General features: G+C 36.7%; 1 long non-coding RNA gene across 1 annotated transcript in view; it reads right to left on the minus strand.

Annotated features, from left to right (window-relative positions):
* The window catches only part of LOC135214569 (uncharacterized), a 105,886-nt gene that overhangs the window by 11,722 nt on the left and 73,682 nt on the right, over positions 1-20,482 (minus strand). The gene's annotated exons all lie outside the window — the stretch shown is intronic.

The following is a 20,482-nucleotide window of genomic DNA, read 5'->3' on the forward strand; positions in this document are numbered from 1 at the left end:
TCTCTTGAGCTCCGTACCCGGCGATATCTCTGAATTTCAACGACGGAAATCAAAGTGAAATATCATCGATTTTCCAGAACCACGAACATCTCCGAAGTGTCTTTATACAGGGACCAGAGAAAGAAATGAGAGACGGACAGGTTACACGGATATCTCTCCAACTCATGCATGTTGTCTAAACAGTGAGTGTCATCTAATACAGTCCGAGACACTCATATGAGTCTCCGAAATAGAAACGTTCAAGCAAGACAGACACTCGGCAACATCTGGCATCTCTCAGGAATAATGATAACTTGGCCGTCGTCGTTGTTCGTTCGTAGTCTGCCAAGGGGGGGGGGGGGCGTGGAGGACTGGGAGAAGGGATCTGGGAGGGAAGAGGGTAGGAGAATGGGAAGAAGAGGAGAGGGTAGGATAAGGCTACCAAGGGTAGGCAGGGAAAGAAGTTGGGGGTGGGGGGGGGGGGGGGTGGAGGAGGACGAAGAGTTGGACCACCCCAAACAATTACTCGTTACGAAAGGAAACTGTGGGAAGAGCGCATTACAACTTCCAAGCATAAGAGATAACTCATATCCGGCAGCTTCCGGTCTCGCCTTTGCATTGCGGGCGACATCTGCAACCTAGACGCAACGAGAGAGAGAGAGAGAGAGAAACATAAAAGATGCTGATGATGAAGATGATGACGCCGCTGTTACTGCTGATTTATTCGCGACTTTAAATAATATTCTCTCCTTCTTGACGAACAGGATGCATCTCCCGTCCTTTTACGACATCAAATGGGTTCCTTCTTCCTTTTGTCTCCGTCGGAGATTTAGATTTCGTTGACGAGTTGAAAAACGCCTGCGTGAGTGAGCGGGACGCCTTTTTCATATTTGCCTGGCATATGAGCTGGTAAGCAGATTTGGGCCGGGAAACGCGAGCGTATCATCATTATTAAAATGAAGATGTGACTCTTTGAAAGCATTTTCTCACAAAGTGAATTATCCGCATGCGCACTCACAAGGAAGAAAGAAAGAAAGAACAAACAAACAAACACATCACACTATACATACACACACCACACACACACACACACACACACACACACATATATATATAATATTATATATATATATATATATTCTATATAATATATATATATATATATATAATTATAATTTTCACCAATAAGCTGTTTCCATCAACAGAGAGGGGTTGGTCCACTAACAAGATAGCTTACCAGTCTGTAACATGACAATCTAAAATGACCTCATATACAGAACATTTCCACAGCACCCTTTATTATAGAACCACACAGAATACCCACTGGAAACACGCCAACGCCCTAAATACACACACACACACACACGCACACATATATGCACACATGATGTGCCATTCCTGGTTACATCTCTGCCCTCTCGTGATTCCTGCTTTTCTGTTATAATACCTCCCCCAGTGCATTTAGTCAACACTTTCTCCGGCTTCTCATCATTCCTCAAAAAAGGTTCACCAGCTTTTTCTCTCCACGTGAACACACCACCTCATAACTCTATGACCTCTCTTGTAACCTTTCCTACCCTCTATAAGCTTTTCAACCTTCTTGCCATATATCATGATGTACGCATAACATTAAACACAATAGTTTTCACTATTTTCTCATACTGTTTCAACATTTAGGCTCTACTTTTATGAAGGAGAGTTGAAAGAGGAATCCTTCTCCATAAACATTCCACCACTTTTCCAGAACTTCGGTTAGAGATCCCTCAACCCTCCTTGCTTCACTTATTCATTGTCATAAATACCCTTAAGAATCAATCACTTCTAGGTTTTAACCACCTATTCTAACATTCATTACTCCATCAACCTATTATCCACTTGATCTCAGACCCGTACTCTTTCACTAACAATTGTGTTCACCATTCTTTGCAGCTCATTTCTAACTACCACATACCCATACTGTATCACATACAAATATCATCCACTCCCCATTTCATCATTCACACCCACCAAACCACTGACTCTCCTACTTAAATAATCTAACATGAACTTCAGCATCGTCATAAAAATTCTCTCAATCAATGTAACGAAACATCTTTGGCATCGCAATTTCTTAACACATTATATATTGTATTCTATAACTTTTATCATAAGGCTTTCTCCAGAAGCATGAATGTTTCGTGGCACGTATATCCTTTGCACTTGGCTTATCACAAAACTGGTTCATAATACGCATCTGATTCATTGTACTCTTCCTTGCTATTCCTTTATGCATCATCTATACACTTCTCTTACTCTTTCAGTTGAGATTACCATTAAAATATAAGGAAAACTTGCATGCATTTATAATCATACAAAACAATGCACTATGTATAGTCATTAGTACATGACTGAACGAACACACGAGTAAAAAAATAATTAACATTTTGCCTAAAGCGACGATGCAAATTAATAATCTCAATTTCCATACATTCCATTCTCCTTCGTTCTCCCAAATCCGGACCCTCTCCGACTTCCCCTACCCTCCCTCCCTCCCTCCCTCATCGAAGAGGGGTCTGTCACCCCCGCGAAAAAATTCATTTCTCTTCGCACCACCGACGCCGAAACTTGTAATTTCCTTCGATGATTAAATGGCTTTAGGGAACCCCATGTGTTTAAGAAGCGCGAGAGAGAGAGAGAGAGAGAGAGAGAGAGAGAGAGAGAGAGAGAGAGAGAGAGAGAGAGAAAGAGAATGTGATTATTTTAAAAATTCTCTCATTTGTTCCGCCAATACGAATGCTACTCAGCTGGTCTACCAAGTAAGGGTGGGGACAGAGAGAGAGAGAGAGAGAGAGAGAGAGGAGGAGAGAGAGAGGCGAGAGAGAGAGAGAGAGAGAGAGAAATAATTAATATATGGACACATACCACATTTACAGCATTTCCAGTCACTGCTATACATACATACATACATACATATACACACACACACACACTCTCACACACACACACACTCGCACACACACACACACAAACACACACACACACACACACATATATATATATATAGGGGGGTACATATTAGTAGGTAAGTGGTATATATAATATATCCTATATTATAATATATAACCATATATCATGTGCTGATTCCGCGATTTGTTAATACGAAATGATAATGATAAATGTGAGAGATGATACTCGCCGAAACATTCATGTGAAAAAGAAATTTGGTGTTGATGAAAAGTTATTAATGGATGTTCGGACTAATACGATTATCATCAGGATTTTGTAATGCATTGTGTATTCTGTTCAAGTGTAGTCTTTATTTTTTTCTTAATTTGATTAAAAACAGGATGGAAAAATAACTGGGAAATGGGGAAAAAAAGAAAATGAGGCAATTTCAGAGTTGTTAATTACCTCAACTGGCAATATTTCACGTAATGATTTTTTATTTTATCATAAACCATTACAAGATGGAATTCTTCTAAACCTTGCAAACTACCGCTAACTATTTACTTGACTCTCTTCATTGAAATTTCGGCATAAAATCTCCCAATTACCACTGTTTTTTCCAGACAAAATCAATCCCAGCATATAATCCGTTAGGCAAACAAATAAAAAACGGCTGCGGCCGTGCAAGGGCACGAGTCCTCCACGTGCCAATCAAAACCGTGTCAGTCTTAGTTCAGTTCCCCCAAAAAGATAATCCCTCAAATCTGATTGCCGCGAATTTTGGAAGGAGGGAACTGGAAGGGGGAGGAAACCGTTGTTATTCACTCCTCCTTCCCCCTTCCGCCTGCGTCCCTTCATTCTGGTTAGACACTACTACGCCTTTCCAGTCTCATCTAGGAGTTAACCCAAGGTCTACCAGCGACCCCCTCGGCGGGTCTACCCATGGTCTGGGAAACATTCACATGGGTCAGAATCCTGACCAATGTCTCTCCTTTCCCACCGTTATCCCTACATTAAGGGATTGGTTGCCTGATCCTCCTTCTCCACTACCTTCTATCAAAGGCATCATCCTCCATCAAACCTCTTCTCTCCATCTCTTCTTCAGTTTATCTCGCTATCTAATTCTCTGTCTTCCTCTAACAGGTTCCTCCCAAGCCCTCTTCACTCCCTTCTCGTCAACCATCCTCAACACATACCCATAGCACCTCAATCGTGACGCTCTTATCACCTCTGTAATCTTGACTAAGTCTGCCCTTCTTATTTCGTCATTTTCCAATCTCTAAAGCAGCGATATTCCCATAATCAACCTCAGCATTCCCATCACAAGTCTCTCAAGCTTCATAGGGTGAGTGTCTTTCCCCCAAGGTGTTTTTCTCCCCAGCCCCCCACCCCCTCACCCACATCAGCAGGGGCAGTAGGTGGGGGAGGGTATGGTAGCAGGAAGGGGAACTTTCTGCCTGTTTCACCCTCATCCATGAATAATCCAGGCCGCAAAATGGATTAGAACCGAAAAATAAATCTTTGCGTTTCCGGTTAGATTCTCGTGTTGGCAAAGCCCATAGTAGTAGTGGTGGTAGAAGCGCTGAGTACTTTTTCTTTTTCAATTCGCCCCCGGCCCCCTCCCGCCCCCGCTTTTTTTCTCTGTCGTTTTTGTCATCTCATTTCATGCCGGATATGCTTCATTATAAATTTTGAATGTATTTTTTTTTCGGTTCATTGTGCACGAATCATTGTTGACATTTATATGCGTATATAAGGGATACACATATGTATATTTATGAGTCTTATTACATCAACGTTATTCATACATACACATCAGGCTACAAATGTCCTTTAATGTCTAATTCGCTCTACCTCGGAATTAATATATTTTCATATATATTAACCGAAGGAGAATTTTTAGTTGGTAATAATTTCGTCGGCTCACGGGGATAGCTGTGTGATTAGAACGCTTCACTGTACGTCCTGATTTCTTGGTTCCTAGGTTCGCGCCCGTGAGCCGACGAAATTGTTATCAACTAAAAATTCCCCTTCGGTTAACATATAAGAAGATATATTAATTCTGAGGTAGAGCGAATTAGAGATTAAAGGACATTTGAAGCCTGATGCATATATAATTATGTGCACTTATAACTAATTATAAGTTGCGTGCATATTAAAAATTCACATGCCTAATGTCATAACACCGAATTTGTAAACTGTTTATAACCTAATTAATTTCATTTGAATTCTCTGTTGACCTATTCAATCTTTGATAACGTCGTTTGGTTAACGGAAATGACTACAGAAAACAGATAACACAGAATTGCAACATTTGATCTAAAACTTTCTAAATATTTTGATTTTATATTTCAATTTCAGCATATGGACGTTCTGTCTTCAATAAATGCTTTCAGCGTGGCAAAATTATTCACAATTGTGGTTTCGGAAATAAATTAAAACTATTGAAATACCAAATTCTAAGTTAACAGGTTCAAAGAAAATTATATTTATTAATAGATATAACTAAATATTGGATAATAATCAGAGGGGGAAACTAGCAACGAACTGGAGAAATAACAATCTCTCTCTCTCTCTCTCTCTCTCTCTCTCTCTCTCTCTCTCTCTCTTCTCTCAATGCCACAAAGAGAATCTCATCAAACTGTTAGCATCTTATTATGAGATCCAAAATGATTTTGAAACTTCCGTCACACCACAATCGAGAGAAGCCCCTCCCATATTCTGCTAACAAATGTAATTGTGAGGATAGGCCTGGATAGGCCTAAAGAATACAGAAGTCACCCCTTTCAATTCCCCTGCCATCTCGCAACTTTGCATCGCTGACTGCATTCCGAATGATGTTGGAATTAGGCGTATATGGTTAGAGTAACAGGTATAATATTATATTATATATATATATATATATTATATATATATATATATATATATATATATATGGAATGGTATTCCGTTATGCATTCCTTAATTAACATAATTATACATTAACAAATAAGAAAATTACTATATATTATGTGTATAATATATATATATATATATATATATATATATATATATATATATATATATAATATATATATATAATATACACAACTAAACGGAGCCCGTCCCGAATAATATATATATATATATATATATATATATATATATATATATATATATATATATATATATATATATACAAACTAAACGGAGCCCGTAACTATATATATATACCCTATATATATATATATATATATATATATATATATATATATATATATATATAAATATAATTTTTCCTGAGAGTAAGTATAGAATGAGGGCGTCATTTATATGCCGTTATCATATATTATTAAATATTTGTTCCCAGATTAACATACCGATAATACAAATAAATACATCTCCGACTTTTCCTATTTTTGGGAAAGATGAAATCACCGGGCCTTGGCACGTGTCCTCTCTGACAGGCAAGCAGCTCTCCTCTATTTCCAAAGAAGTTTTGGATCTATAGATCTTTGTAACATCCCACGCGAGTGAGGGTCTAGGTGGGTTTATTCTTTTTAATAAGTCCTATCTGAATTCAACTATCCTGAAAATTTTATCTGATTTTATTGGTCATTTGATTTATTCCAAAGCCTTTGCCAGTATGGCACGCCTCATCAACTTAATTAAGGCTAATAATCTTGGCCAGTACTTCGCACTGGATCAATTTTATCTTGCTTACAAACCTTTCAAACTGTTATGCAGTATATCACACAAAATCGAATTGACTGTTTACTCGCCTCCCCGCCTCCCGACCCCAGCCCCCTACCCTCACGAATCTGAAGAGTGATCACTAACACTTATACAGCCTCAAAATCAGTCTGCAGTTCCCTTACATCAGTCTAGCACCGCATTGGCGTAATTTCACAATAAAGTAAAATTCCGTTGTTTCAAGAATTATATTAAAAACCTATACCAGTTTTAAGACTGGATGTCCCGCCTCCCCCCCCCCCCCCCCCCCCCCCCCCCCCCCCCCTCCCCCCCCCCCCCCCCCCCCAACTTCAGGTGTAATACAATAAAGACCATTAAGAGCATCATACGCTGTTTTATATACTGTATTTTTTTTATCGTATTACACTTGAGGAAAACAACAGTCATTCATGACATTCTTGTGGATTTTCCAATATATTTCTTAAAACAGTGGAAGGTTTATTCATTCATACAGTTCGACAAGCAAGCTTCTGTAGCCATTACTTCTTCTTGCTTTTTGTTCTTGATACATTCCTGTTGTTCTCTCAGGAAAGTATTCACGTCTTTTCTATCATTTTATTTATCAACTCGTCATTTCCATTCACTTCCGTCTTCCGTTCATGTTACTGGAAATGACTGCGATGTGTATCGCGAGTACCCGACGATTTCAAATATTCAAATACTCAAAATAACACATTTCTAACTTCAGAACATCCAGGTACTCTGAATAAAGCATCTCACAAGCGTGTTCGCAAATAAATACGCAAAGCTGAACGTAATATTTAATGCAACACACATTTTAAAGCCAATATAATACTCGGCGCAGTAAGGCCTTGGCATTCGTAGATCAAATGTATCGCATTTGCATGAGAAATGTGTTTTTTTTTATAGTTTCATTTCTGATATGGCTGAACTATACGAAAGCAAAGGGAATTATGCAAATGTTTAAGTGTTTCTTTTTTTTCGGGAGAAATTTCGCATTCGGAATTATCTATTAGGGTAAAGTGAAAATTCAAAAGTCATCATATTATGGAAATGAGCCCAGCAAGTGAAGCTTATAACACCTGAGTATAGCTCCGAAAAAAGATAAAGTAAGTTTTTAAAGATAATCAATACAGAAACTGATACAAAACGAGCGCCTCTTTGCTCTATTTACTGGTTTACGCTGGTTGAGGGTATTCTGGGAGTAAATATTCATCATTTTATCTCGTACTTTTGTACTCTCATCATTCAATCTGTTATGCGTCGATGGTTTCTGATATGTCTCTGTGATCACCCATCCAGTTATGAACTACACAAAACGTGAGTGTGTGTGTGTGCGTGCGTGCGTCACTCAACTTACTGATGACCAGTCTCTCATACTTTAGTTCAAACAACTCTCTCTCTCTCTTTCTCTCTCTCATTATGCTTCCAAACGCTCATTCACCGTTTTGTCAATGTTGAGTTATTTTACCACATCTGCCTCATTTCTCTCTATTCCTCAACAAATAATTAATTTCAACAGCTGTCACATTTTTCTGTCTCCTTTACTTTCAACACCAACACTTCATTTGCATGATGGAGATTCGGCTCAACAATCCATTCCCACAGCCACCTAGCCGAACCTAACCTAACCTAAGCCTGATGCGTTTCCATCGACAGTATCCATTACAAAGCCTCGTGCTCTGAATTAAACTTTTCACTCATCTTACCAACCACCTAACAATTAATCATCTGCATAAACTTGCATCCGAATGGCATGTCCCACTTCTACACCTGTCATTCTAACATATGCCTTACATTATTTATAAAAAAAAAACTTTGAATAGCTCCAAATGTATCTCCCTTCTGCAATACACGTTGTCAACATTCCCCTCATCCAATTGCTATCAGTGTTTTGCAAGTTTTTATTTATTTAGTTATTTCTTTCCAATTTTATTTTGTTCACAAACTTTTCACAAACATTTTTCATAAAAATATTTTTTAGGTCCATACTCCCTTTACCTGTCTATGCACATACTACTCTTTTTCATACCAGACCTCCTGTTATCAGTCTTCCGTTCTCAATCAAAACCCTCTCCGGGAATATGTAACGCTTTCTCTCTCTCTCTCTCTCCTCTCTCTCTCTCTCTCTATATCTCGCCTCTCCTATTCTTTTATCTATTCATAGCTTTCTTTATTATATATATATATATATATATATTATATTATATTAGTATATATATATATATATATATACATATATATATTATATACAATATATATATAATACTATATATATTATAAATATATATAATTATATTATATACAACTCTCTTTACTTCTCTCTACATTTCACTATATTTCCCTACCCATGTCAAAATACCTTCATCCCCTCTCTGTCACTTTCGTATACTTCTTTATCCAATTCTCCTCTCTCTCTCTCTCTTTGTCCTTTTCACTGCATTGTCTGTCTCTGTTTCACCTCACGCCTTTATATAATTCATTGCTTCTTCATCTATTCATCCTTTATCTACTAATTACCACCATGTATATTTATTTAATTTTCCTTAATTACCCTTTTCCTTCTTCTACCCTCCCTGGTCTTCCCAGGGCCTCCTCCTCCTCATCCTCTTCCTCCTCTCCTCACTCCACCTCCTCCCCAACCTCTTCCTCACCCACCAGTTCATCACTTCTCTTCATGTATACTTCTCTTCCTCTGTTTGCAATTCCCTTCACGATTATCGATACCTCTCATTCCTGTTCTGCATTCTCTCTCAGTTCCAGTTCAAAATTCTTATTCCCCTCGGTTCTCTCTCTCTCCTCTCTCTCTCTTCTCTCTCTCTCTCTCGCTGTTTGCACACCTGCGAATCTCGCTTTCTCAAACACTTGTTCTCATTCCGCCAGTCAAGTGACCTCCTGGGCGAAATTAATTTTGCATTACATTTCCGTAATGTTATGTTGTGACTTTCGAGTGATACGTAATGGTACCGAACAACTGCGCCTTACTGAATATTTTACTTCACTCGTCCATAACCTGAGCGAGGCAATTTATCCGTAATTTAAATCTCGAAATTTTGTTAGTTTTCGGTCAAATACTCCATCCCGCTGGGTTAATAATAGATTCCACTCAAGGGCCGTTCTTTATTCATACGATACAGCTCAGTAGGAATTCAAGAAGGCTTCTGCCATATTTAAAATTATTGTGTCAACAAATAAACGACCGTTGCCAATGTTTGCATAAAACTTCATGCTGTAATGAACGTTATAGTGGGATGAATGTATGGATAAGAAACTAATAATATTAAAACAAAACCAACAACGAAACCAGTAATAACAATAACAACTCACTTCCCAACGTCAGATTCTGAACATCAGCCACTGCATTAGTTAGCATTACATCATTACTCTAATTCAACTAAATTTTAGAACACATCTTACCAGGAATACTGTGAATTTAACATTTTCACTTATTCATGTGATCAGATTTAAAATCCCGGCGTGATCAACTCGGCTTGGATAAAAATAGCCGAGCTAACAACGATATATGATCAATGGGGAAAAAAGGACCTGTTGAAGTATTTGCAATTGTTTATTATATAAATGAAGCTTCGAACCCGTCTATTTGCTCGTCTAATCCATACCCTCGGCCGAGGAGGATGACCTCTGCACCCCGGTCCTCCTCTCACTTGAAGGTCCTTCTCGAAAATACACCTTCTGTAGCGCATCGCAGCCCTTAAAACTGGATTTGCTTGCTACGAATGTGTATGTTTTGAATCAATAATCTACGCGTGCTGTGTACTTTCACGCAGAAATAAATTAGGAAGACCCCGTATTGAAGCCTGGAGGTTGCAAATAAACCTTACCGGCCGCTACAAAATAACCATTTAGAAGTTCGCAACCTGCTTATACGGGCCAGCTCCCCCATAAATACCAGCTATTTACAGTAAGACTCACGACAGGACGGTAATATAATCTGTCAGTGGTTCTAATTTCTAAGAATACTTCTTTTCTGATGATGCTATTTTCGAATCCATATTTTTCGGGATGCTGCGTTCGTCTTTCATCCACCTTTTAATTTTTTATTTTTTTCCTAAAGGCAGAGTTATTTGTTTTTTTCCCGAGGATCATGTTCGTAATATGCAGTTGTCACCATTATCTCGGCCTGGGTCTTAGACCACTCCCCCACCCCCAACCCCCCATGCTCTGCCGTCCTCTTTTAGAAAGCCTTATGGCTCAAAATGATCTCTCATTACCGGTTATTATCAACCATGGGCTTGGCATCATCTGTGGGGTGCTCCTTCGCGTTTTATATTTATCTGTCAATTCTTTATCAGCATCCCTCTCATCACTGATTACCTGGGCACCTTCTAATCTCAGAGAGAGAGAGAGAGAGAGAGAGAGAGAGAGAGAGAGAGATAAAAAAAGCAGCAAGCAAGAGAGCGAGGTTGCAGTGTGAGGGGAGGGAAACTTTAAAATACTCTGAAATTAATTAAGGATGAATCAAGAGCATGGAAAATTCCAAGAAATGGTAGATTGAGCTGGATACTGTGAATATGTCGAAGGAAATAGCTGATAACACGTTTTTTATCTATTAATTTTTTTTTCATTCACTTGATTGCATCGAGATTGAGGTAGTTCAAGATTGTCGGGTTGCCAGTCCCGCCGGCTCATGAATCAGAGAATAATGAAACTGAAATATAAAATGAAAAGCTGGAAATAATATAATAATAATAAAAGGAGTGTGCTCCTAGAAAAAGCGCACATAGTGAGAAAAGTGATGGACTCCTAAGGAGGCAAGATGCAACCCGGAACCTCGCACTATAAATACCACCAGTTGAATAGGATGACTGTGATAAAATAATAATAAATAATAATAATAATAATAATAATAATAATAATAATGATAATAATGTTGACAATTATCATATTAACTATATTATCATCATTAACATTACTATTCCTATCATTAGATAGTGAAGTAAATATTTGGAGAAGATAAAAGCTGGAAACTTTGAATATAGCAATTTCAACGTGCAAAGCAAGTGGTTCATTAAAACAAAGAAAAAATATACAAGCAGTTATAACATAAGTTTAAAACAGCGCTTCATAAGAAAATAAAGTATTTATTATCCTTGCCTCTTTCGTGAAGGCTTCACAAAATTTAATGAATTCATCTCTGGTCTATGACAGAACTTCCCAAAAGGTTTCTCAAAAATGCAGTGGATTCATTACTGGTTATCCCTATCCAATGAAGTTCCCAAAAACGCTTCACAAAAATCCACTGGTGTCATTCCTGACCAGAGGAGAAGTTCATTGAAAATCTCAAAAACTAAAAGTATTGATTCCTGGCCTCTGCAGAAGTTCTCAATGACTTCCACAAAAAGTCAAGATTCCCTCAGAGTCAAAGACAGATGCCTCTTAAAAGTCTCCAAAATCGTAATGAGTTCCTCCCTGGTCCAAGAAGTGTCAAAAAGAAATCTAGTTTTCAGAAAGGTTACCAAAAATTTGATAGATTCGTCTGTGATCTATGAAGGGAGTTTCCACAATATTTTTGTCCAAAATGTCATTATTTCATTTTTGGATAGACATCGGTTCCAAGTAATTTCAAAACAATTCCACAGATTCATCCATGGTCTGTAACAGATCTGGAAATTTCTCAAAAATGAATGACTAGATCTAAATTCGACTTTATTTAAAGACAAATATAATTTTTCTCTCAAAGGGCTTACAAAAAATTCAGGCACCAATTTTTGTTCAGATCCTGAAAGCAAATATGCAAAATACAGAAAAAAATGAATGAAAGACTAATGTACCTACTGCAGCAATAAAAAGTGTAAAAACTGTATTTTGCGCGACGCAGTGACCTTAAAACAAAATATCTGTTTACTCCTCCATCCTTATACATCTTATAGGCAAGTTCATATTTTTCCTTCGTGTTGTTGTTTGGGTAGGTATATCCCTTTTCTACAATGTGCCAATATGGAATAAAAGTCCAAGTATCTTTGCGAGTTTTAAAACATATGTAAATCACTCTCTTGCACATTTTCTCCTTCACAAACTTTTATTGTCTTTTTTAATTCTTAATAAAACGCGATCTACCTCAGGCATGGCAACTTTGAATTCCCAAGACATGTAATTTCTGACCAACCTACAGATTTCTCGCAAGATGATTGTTGCTGAGGGTTGCATGTTATAAACATCTTAGTTAAAAATCTTAACTATAAAATTCGCAATACTTTCATCTCGTTCTCTGGAAGATTTTTATTAAGGAAAACAGCCCTCTACCCTGTTGTTATTTCTTCGCTATTGTTATTTATTTGCTTTCTTCTATTGCACTGCACTCATTAGCTCTGGGTCTCTTATTCCGAACTTAGGAAAAAACCAAAAAAAATGTAGCAAAATATATAGCTATTAAAAAAGATAAAAAAAAGAAATATTTTATATAGAGTAACGCCAGTGAGGAGGATTTCTCTGACACTGCTCGTTCCAAACTGACTTTCATAATCAAGTTTGGATCTTCTGTAATGAACATTTATCTCACATGACAGACATGACAAGCCCTAATAAATTTTCCCCCTTCCTTCCTGACAAAAATCTAAAGATACCGATAAGGGAAAATGCAACCCATCTTGAAGTAAAAAAGTTGCCTCATTAAAAGTACGGCATCTGCAAAATAATTCATTAAAATTTTAGAAGAGAAGGGATGCGGTATAACTGCCCTTACCTCAACAGTAATTCGAATAAAATGACTAAGTAAAATAAATATAAGATATTCCTGAAAACTGAAATTTTTTTCTGGACCAGTAACTTTCATCTATTGCTAAAAATAAAAAGTTTGCTAAAAATAAAAAGTAATTAAGGTATACCTTCATGAAAAAAACTGTGAAAAAAATGTCGAATCAAGGTACAAAACTAACGACCTTCAAAGCATTTTCACTGTCGCTAAAAACCGGGGGATTAAGCGTTACAAGAAGTCGTTTAGAGAGGAATAAAGAGATCGATCTAACTGTTAACACGGAGTCTCACAAGGTAGTTTTCTGGAATTGTTAGTCATGTTGTCGCCAGATTACATATCTACCAAAAATGTAGCAAAATTTAAGCCCTCCTATATTAATCACAAGTAGTGTCACACCATGGCAAATATTCAAGACCTCAGTCTGGCCACAATTATTATCATATATTAAATAATTTTGTCATTACTACTATGCCAGGGGCCTTCTTAAAAATCAAATTTTAGGCATTATTATTATTATTATTATTATTATTATTATTATTATTATTATTATTATTATTATTATTATTATTATTATTATTATTGTTGTTGTTGTTGAATAAATTTTGCAATGCTACTAGGTCAGGAGTGTTTTAAAAACTAAATTATAGTCACTTCAGCTCAAGAGCACGTCGGACGCACGATTCTAATTTACCAAGATTATTAAAAAGAAGACGAATAAAAGAGAGAGAGAGAGAGAGAGAGAGAGAGAGAGAGAGAGAGAGAGAAGGAGGAAAATGGAAACAGAAATTATAATTCCCAGAAAGCTCTCGAAACGAACCGCGCCAACCCAAAGGAAGGCAAAATTAGGACCGTCCGAGCAGACACCACAACAATGGCAATAAGAAAAATGACGAAAATAATCGCATGAGGATTCCCAAGAGAGAGAGAGAGAAAAAAAAAACAAAGAGAGCAGAAATAGCAGCAGAGACCCTCTTCCCTCTTCGTTTCATCTGGGTGGAAGAAGAAGAAGATCAACTCATTTTTAAATCCTTTTCGTGAGGCAATTTGTGATTCAAACTTTCCTGGTTTTATTTGTAAAAGACTCGGGATGGAAAAGTGCTGGGGAATCTTTAGAAATGATCTATTTTTAGCGTTCTTTCATTTAATTTACAATAAATGGGAACCGAAACCAGTTACGTTGAAGCTTTCGCTTAAAATCGACTTGGTTATTATGACCGGAATTAGGTATATAAAATCGTGTATAAAATGTTTTTCTTCGATATCAAAGAGAAAACAATTAAGTAAATAAAGAATACACAGAAATTGACTTAGTCATGTGACCGCAAACAGGTAGTATAATTTAGTGCAAATATTTTTCTATCGCTTGGAATTAGAAAATGAAAAAAACCATTCTATACCTGCAGGCTTAAAGGACCTTTTTCTTAAAGGCAGTGCATTACGTCAGGTACTGACCTCTTAAATAAACTTCCATACGACTTTCAGCGTTATTTGTTGAAATATTTTCTCGGGGCAACGAAAAATCACTCCATTGTCATGTACTGACCATTACCTTGAAGAAATCTGTACCTAAAAATGAATCGCAACTTCACCATTCATGAAAACTTCAAAATGGACAAGGTTATAACCGAGACATATTTTGAAAATTGAATTTTCTCCAGGATTTTTCTTCACTTTCTTGAAAATATTTACAGAGATTTAGAATGAGTTTTTAAGTAAATCATGCTTCTTCAGCGCTTTCTACACAATGCTTTTTAGTTGAAAAAGTTATATATTAAAAGTATACGCACACACACATATATAAATACCTACGTACTTTTTATATATACACACACACAGATATATATATATATATATATATATATATATATATATATATATATATATATATATATCTGTGTGTGTGTCTACTTTAAATACATACATATATACTATGTTATAACTGTACTAAATACATATACTTAAATACCACAAATATATATATATATATATATATATATGTATATATATATATATATATATATATATATAACATATATATATATATATATATAATTATACGAGCGCATGTATAACGGTATGCGCGTACGTCCCAATGCCTATAATCATGCGCAGAACCATATAATATATATATATATATATATATATATATATATATATATATATATATATATATATATATATTATACTTTTAGGGCATAGTTTTTCTCTAATACAATTTTCGTTAAAGCAATTGCTTTAGTGGCATCAATAAGTTGCTTGCAGGTATCTTCATACCGACGAAGTTTTTTCCGATTCTCGTTCGTCAATTTCTGGTGGAATATACGCAGACTTCCTTCTTCCATTTATTGAATTTTGTCACGACAGCTGTTTCGCCTTATGGCATTATCAAGCGACTACTGACTTACAATCTGACCTTTCGGCCTATTTATCTCATCGTGTGGGAGGTATGACCTCGAGGTATGGGTACTGGTTAGTCTAGGGATTAACAGCTTAAGGGCGTTGTTTTAGTTACAAAGAATATAAGGACATATGTACTGCGACAATAAGAGGTGAAAGTGAAAGTTTAAACAGTGGTTAAAATAAAATATTCAAAATACAATGCCATGTGCTAGAGTTTCCTTAAATGTATGTTTAAAATTAATATGTTACATGTTGGTTTTAGATAAAAATTACAAAAATTACATACAGGAATGAAAATGAATATAGAATTCTAAATACGGGAGTACAAATATATGTATATATTTTATAGCATGCATAAAGGTACAAGAGATAATTTTCAGTTTATACATAAATGTGTATGGTTTATATGTGAGTGTGTGTGTGTGTGTGTGTGTGTGTGTATGTCCAAAATGGTCTACGTTGGTTAACGGTTGCTGATTCGTGTTGGGCGGGGGGGTCTCAGCGACCTGAGTAAGGAGGTTACTTGACTTTCGCTGCGCCAAGGTCCTTTAAATATACTGGGAGAAGGACCTTGGCTGACGCTGGGTCTTCTCATGCCTTCCAAGGGGCGCGATGTTCTCGGTGGATTGGGGCGCGCTGTCTGATCCCTGTTGGCTTGGGTATTCCTTCTCCTGCTGGAGGGGAGTATATGGTCCGATTCTTGTTGGACGTTCAAGGTCGGCTTCTGAATAGCGATGCTCACTGCTTCCGTTATTAAGAGGCGACCGTAGTTGTCTTCTCTGTGTACGACCTGGGTGCCTTCTATGAGCTCTTTGTAGAGATGGCTTCCTGTCGTGAACATCTTATGTAATGTTGATGGATGGCCCCTTGATTTCTATGAGCCAGCAGACGTCTCCGAAGGGTCGTTGTAGTGTGCCCGATGTAGTTTTGGCTGTGAGGTTTACACACCTCCTCTGGACAAGTAAATTTGTAAACTACATTCGTGCACATCTTATTCGGTCCCCCCGGAGCGGTGCTGTTCTTCATTATTAAGGCTGCTACAAGGTTGGGCTTACTATATATCCTGAGGCTTATTTTATGGTAAGGGGCTTTTGGGGTTACGCCTCTGTTTATTATCCCGCGTAGTGTGCAGCAATCCTCCTTGTATGCAGACCCATAATGTACACGATGGTAAATAATCAAGTTTTTCTCGTTTTTCGCCATGGGTGTTGGGTTGGTAAAATTCGTCCATTTTCTTTTTTATTGCTGCTTCGATAATTTGATCTGCATACCGTTGTTTGTCAGCAGTTGGCGAATTCGGTCGAGTTCGTTATGTATATCTTTCCATGATGAGCTGTGTGTGAAGGTTCTGTTGACATACGCACTCACGACAAGACTTTTTATATGCGTCCGGGCACTCCCCGCGTGCGTTCAAGCAACGCCCAGCGTTCGTTGCTTTCGTATAAACGGTCGTCTTAAACTGTCCTTCTTGTTGTTTTACCAGGACATCAAGAAATGGCAAAGTCTGCTGCTGGCTGTGCTCTGTGGTGAAGTTGAGCACTGAGTTTCTTTTCAGAGCATCTGCTAGTTTTTTGGTATCTTCAGGCTCTTTTATTGTGACGAAGAAATATATATATATATATATATATATATATATATATATATATATATATCTGTGTGTGTGTCTACTTTAAATACATACATATATACTATTTATAATGTATAAATACATATACTTACATAACCACAAATATATATATATATATATATACTATATATATAATTATATACATGTACATACTGTATATACAAGATATAACATTAAATATAATATATATATATATTATATACAAAATATATATATATACATATGTATACTATATATACATATATATATATATATATATATATATACATTGTTATCAATTATACGAGCGCATGTATAACGGTATGCGCGTGCATCCCAATGCCTATAGCTAATCATGCACAGAACCATGAACACATGTCCCTGCAGACTTAGTATACAGAGAGAGAGAGAGAGAGATTGTATGACAAAAATATTCATGTCAGAGAACTCCAAACAAAAGAGGAAAGGGGAGCGTCGCTGCTGAAGAGGTTCTTCAACAGCTGCGCGTGATCACGAGAGTCCAATGGAGACGGATGGACGGCCGGGGTGTGACGGGACAGAGACGGAAAGAGTCAGGGTGACAGAGGGAAGAGAGAGAGAGAGGAGAGAGAGGAGAGAGAGAGAGAAAAAAAAAACTGGCGGGGGGTGACACAGGCTAAGTAAAGCTAATGTTTGTCCAACGAATGAACATGGATGGGAACAGCGAGGCCCTGGAGAGAGAGAGAGAGAGAGAGAGAGAGAGAGAGAGAGTCAGGATATAAATTCATTATACACTGAACAAAAAAAGAGGAAGAGAGAGAGACTCAATATATAAATTCATTATACTGAATAAAAAATCGGAATAGAGAGAGGAAAAGAGAGATATTCATGATATAAATTCTTTATACAATGAATAAAAAAGAGAGAGTGTCATGATATAAATTCATTATACAATGAATATAAGACATAGAGAGAGAGAGAGAGAGTGAGAGAGAGAGAGAGAGAGAGAGAGAGAGAGACACTTACCTTACAGGACCTTACAGTTCGTTCGGGTTGCCCCAGGTCCTCAGTGTGAGGCGCCTCTAATGTCTACCAGAGAGTGCTAGTACATCTTCCGGTATATTTTGCATCTTCCAATCTTGGATGGTCTGGGATGCAGTTTAGATATTTGTCGAGCTTATTCTTAAACACATCTACGCTCACTCCTGATATATTCCTCAGATGAGCTGCAACGCATGAATAGACGCTGCATTATCGATGCTGGTGCGTAGTGGATTAATGTTCTGTGTGCTTTCCTTATTTTTCCTGGTATAGTTTTGGGCACTATTAATCTACCTCTGCTTGCTCTTTCTGATATTTTTAGTTCCATGATATTTTCTGTATTCCCTCTATCTGTTTCCATGCCTGAATTATCATGTAGCGTTCTCTTCTCCTTTCTAGACTATATAATTTTAATTGATTGTAGTCTTTCCCAGTAGTCAGGTCCTTAACTTCTTCTATTCTTAGCTGGTAAAGGACCTTTGTTACACTCTCTATTTGATGCAATAAATCCTTTTGATAGTCGTGGGTACCATATCATATTGCAATATTCAAGTGGACTAACGAACATATTTTGTTTTATAAAGCATAATCATGTGTTCAGCTTTTCTGTTTTGAAGTGCCGTAACATTCCCATTTTTGCTTACATTTTGCCAAACAGAATGGCCTATTTGATCATTGCATAACATGTCTCTTATCATCACACCAAGGTCGTTTAACTGCTTCCTTATTTGTGATTGTCTCATTATTAGGTCCCTATATGCATATAGCTTTCCTTCTGTCTCCATAATTTATTGATTCAAATTTATCAGAGTTAAATACCATCCTATTACCTCTGCCCAATCATATACTTTGTTAAGGTCTCTTTGTTAGAGCGTTCCTATCTTCATCACAAGTAATTTCTCTACTTATTCTTGTGTCATCAGCGAAACTACTCACTACCGAATCCTTAACATTACTGTCTATGTCTTCAATCATAATAACAAACAATATTGCAGCTAGCACCGTACCTGTGGCACACCGGATATTACCTTGGTTTCATCCGATTTCTCATCGTTTGCAATAACTATCTGTTTTCTGTTGTGTAAAAATTCTTTTAACCATCTTCCTACTTTATCTACGATATTGTGTTTTCTAATTTTCTTTGCTAATATATTATGGTCTACTTTGTCAAAAGCTTTTGCAAAGTCTAGATAAACCACATCTGTTTCATTTCCGCTTTTCATATTTTTGAATATGTTCTCACGGTGGACTAACAGTTGGGTTTGTGTACTTTTTCCGGGTACGAAAACAAACCGTGTTGGTCCTATATTAAACAAATTATTTTTTATTAAAGAAATGTTTCATAATATTTTTCTTCATTACCCTTTCATACACTTTCATAATATGTGATGTTAGACTCACAGGCCAGAATACCTTGCTCTAGTCTTGATCCACTAGAGAGATAAATTCATTATACTAAACAAAAAATGGGAAGAGAGAGAGAAAGAGAGAGAGAGAGATTCATGATATAAATTCTTTATACAATGAATAGAAAAGAGAGAGAGAGAGAGAGAGAGAGAGAGAGAGAGAGAGAGAGAGAGAGAGAGAGAGATTCATAATATAAATTCATTATACAATGAATATAAGAGAGAGAGAGAGTATATATAAATTCATTATGCTGAATATAAAATGGGAATAGAGAGAGACAGAGAGAGATATTCATGATATAAATTTATTATACTATGAATATAGAAGAGAGAGAGAGAGAGAGAGAGAGAGAGAGAGAGAGAGAGAGAGAGAGAGAGAGAGAGTCAAGATATAAATTCATTATACAGTGAACAAAAAAAGAGGAAGAGAGAGAGAGAGACTCAATATATAAATTCATTATACTGAATAAAAAATTGGAGGAGAGAGAGGAAAAGAGAGATATTCATGATATAAATTCTTTATACAATGAATAGAAACGAGAGAGATTCATGATATAAATTCATTATACAATGAATATAAGACATAGAGAGAGAGAGAGGAAGAGAGAGAGAGAGAGAGAGAGAGAGAGAGAGAGAGAGATAAATTCATTATACTAAACAAAAAATGGGAAGAGAGAGAAAAAGAGAGAGAGAGAGATTCATGATATAAATTCTTTATACAATGAATAGAAAAGAGAG

This window comes from Macrobrachium nipponense, chromosome 11 (assembly GCF_015104395.2).
Source record: "Macrobrachium nipponense isolate FS-2020 chromosome 11, ASM1510439v2, whole genome shotgun sequence".
NCBI lineage: Eukaryota > Metazoa > Arthropoda > Malacostraca > Decapoda > Palaemonidae > Macrobrachium > Macrobrachium nipponense.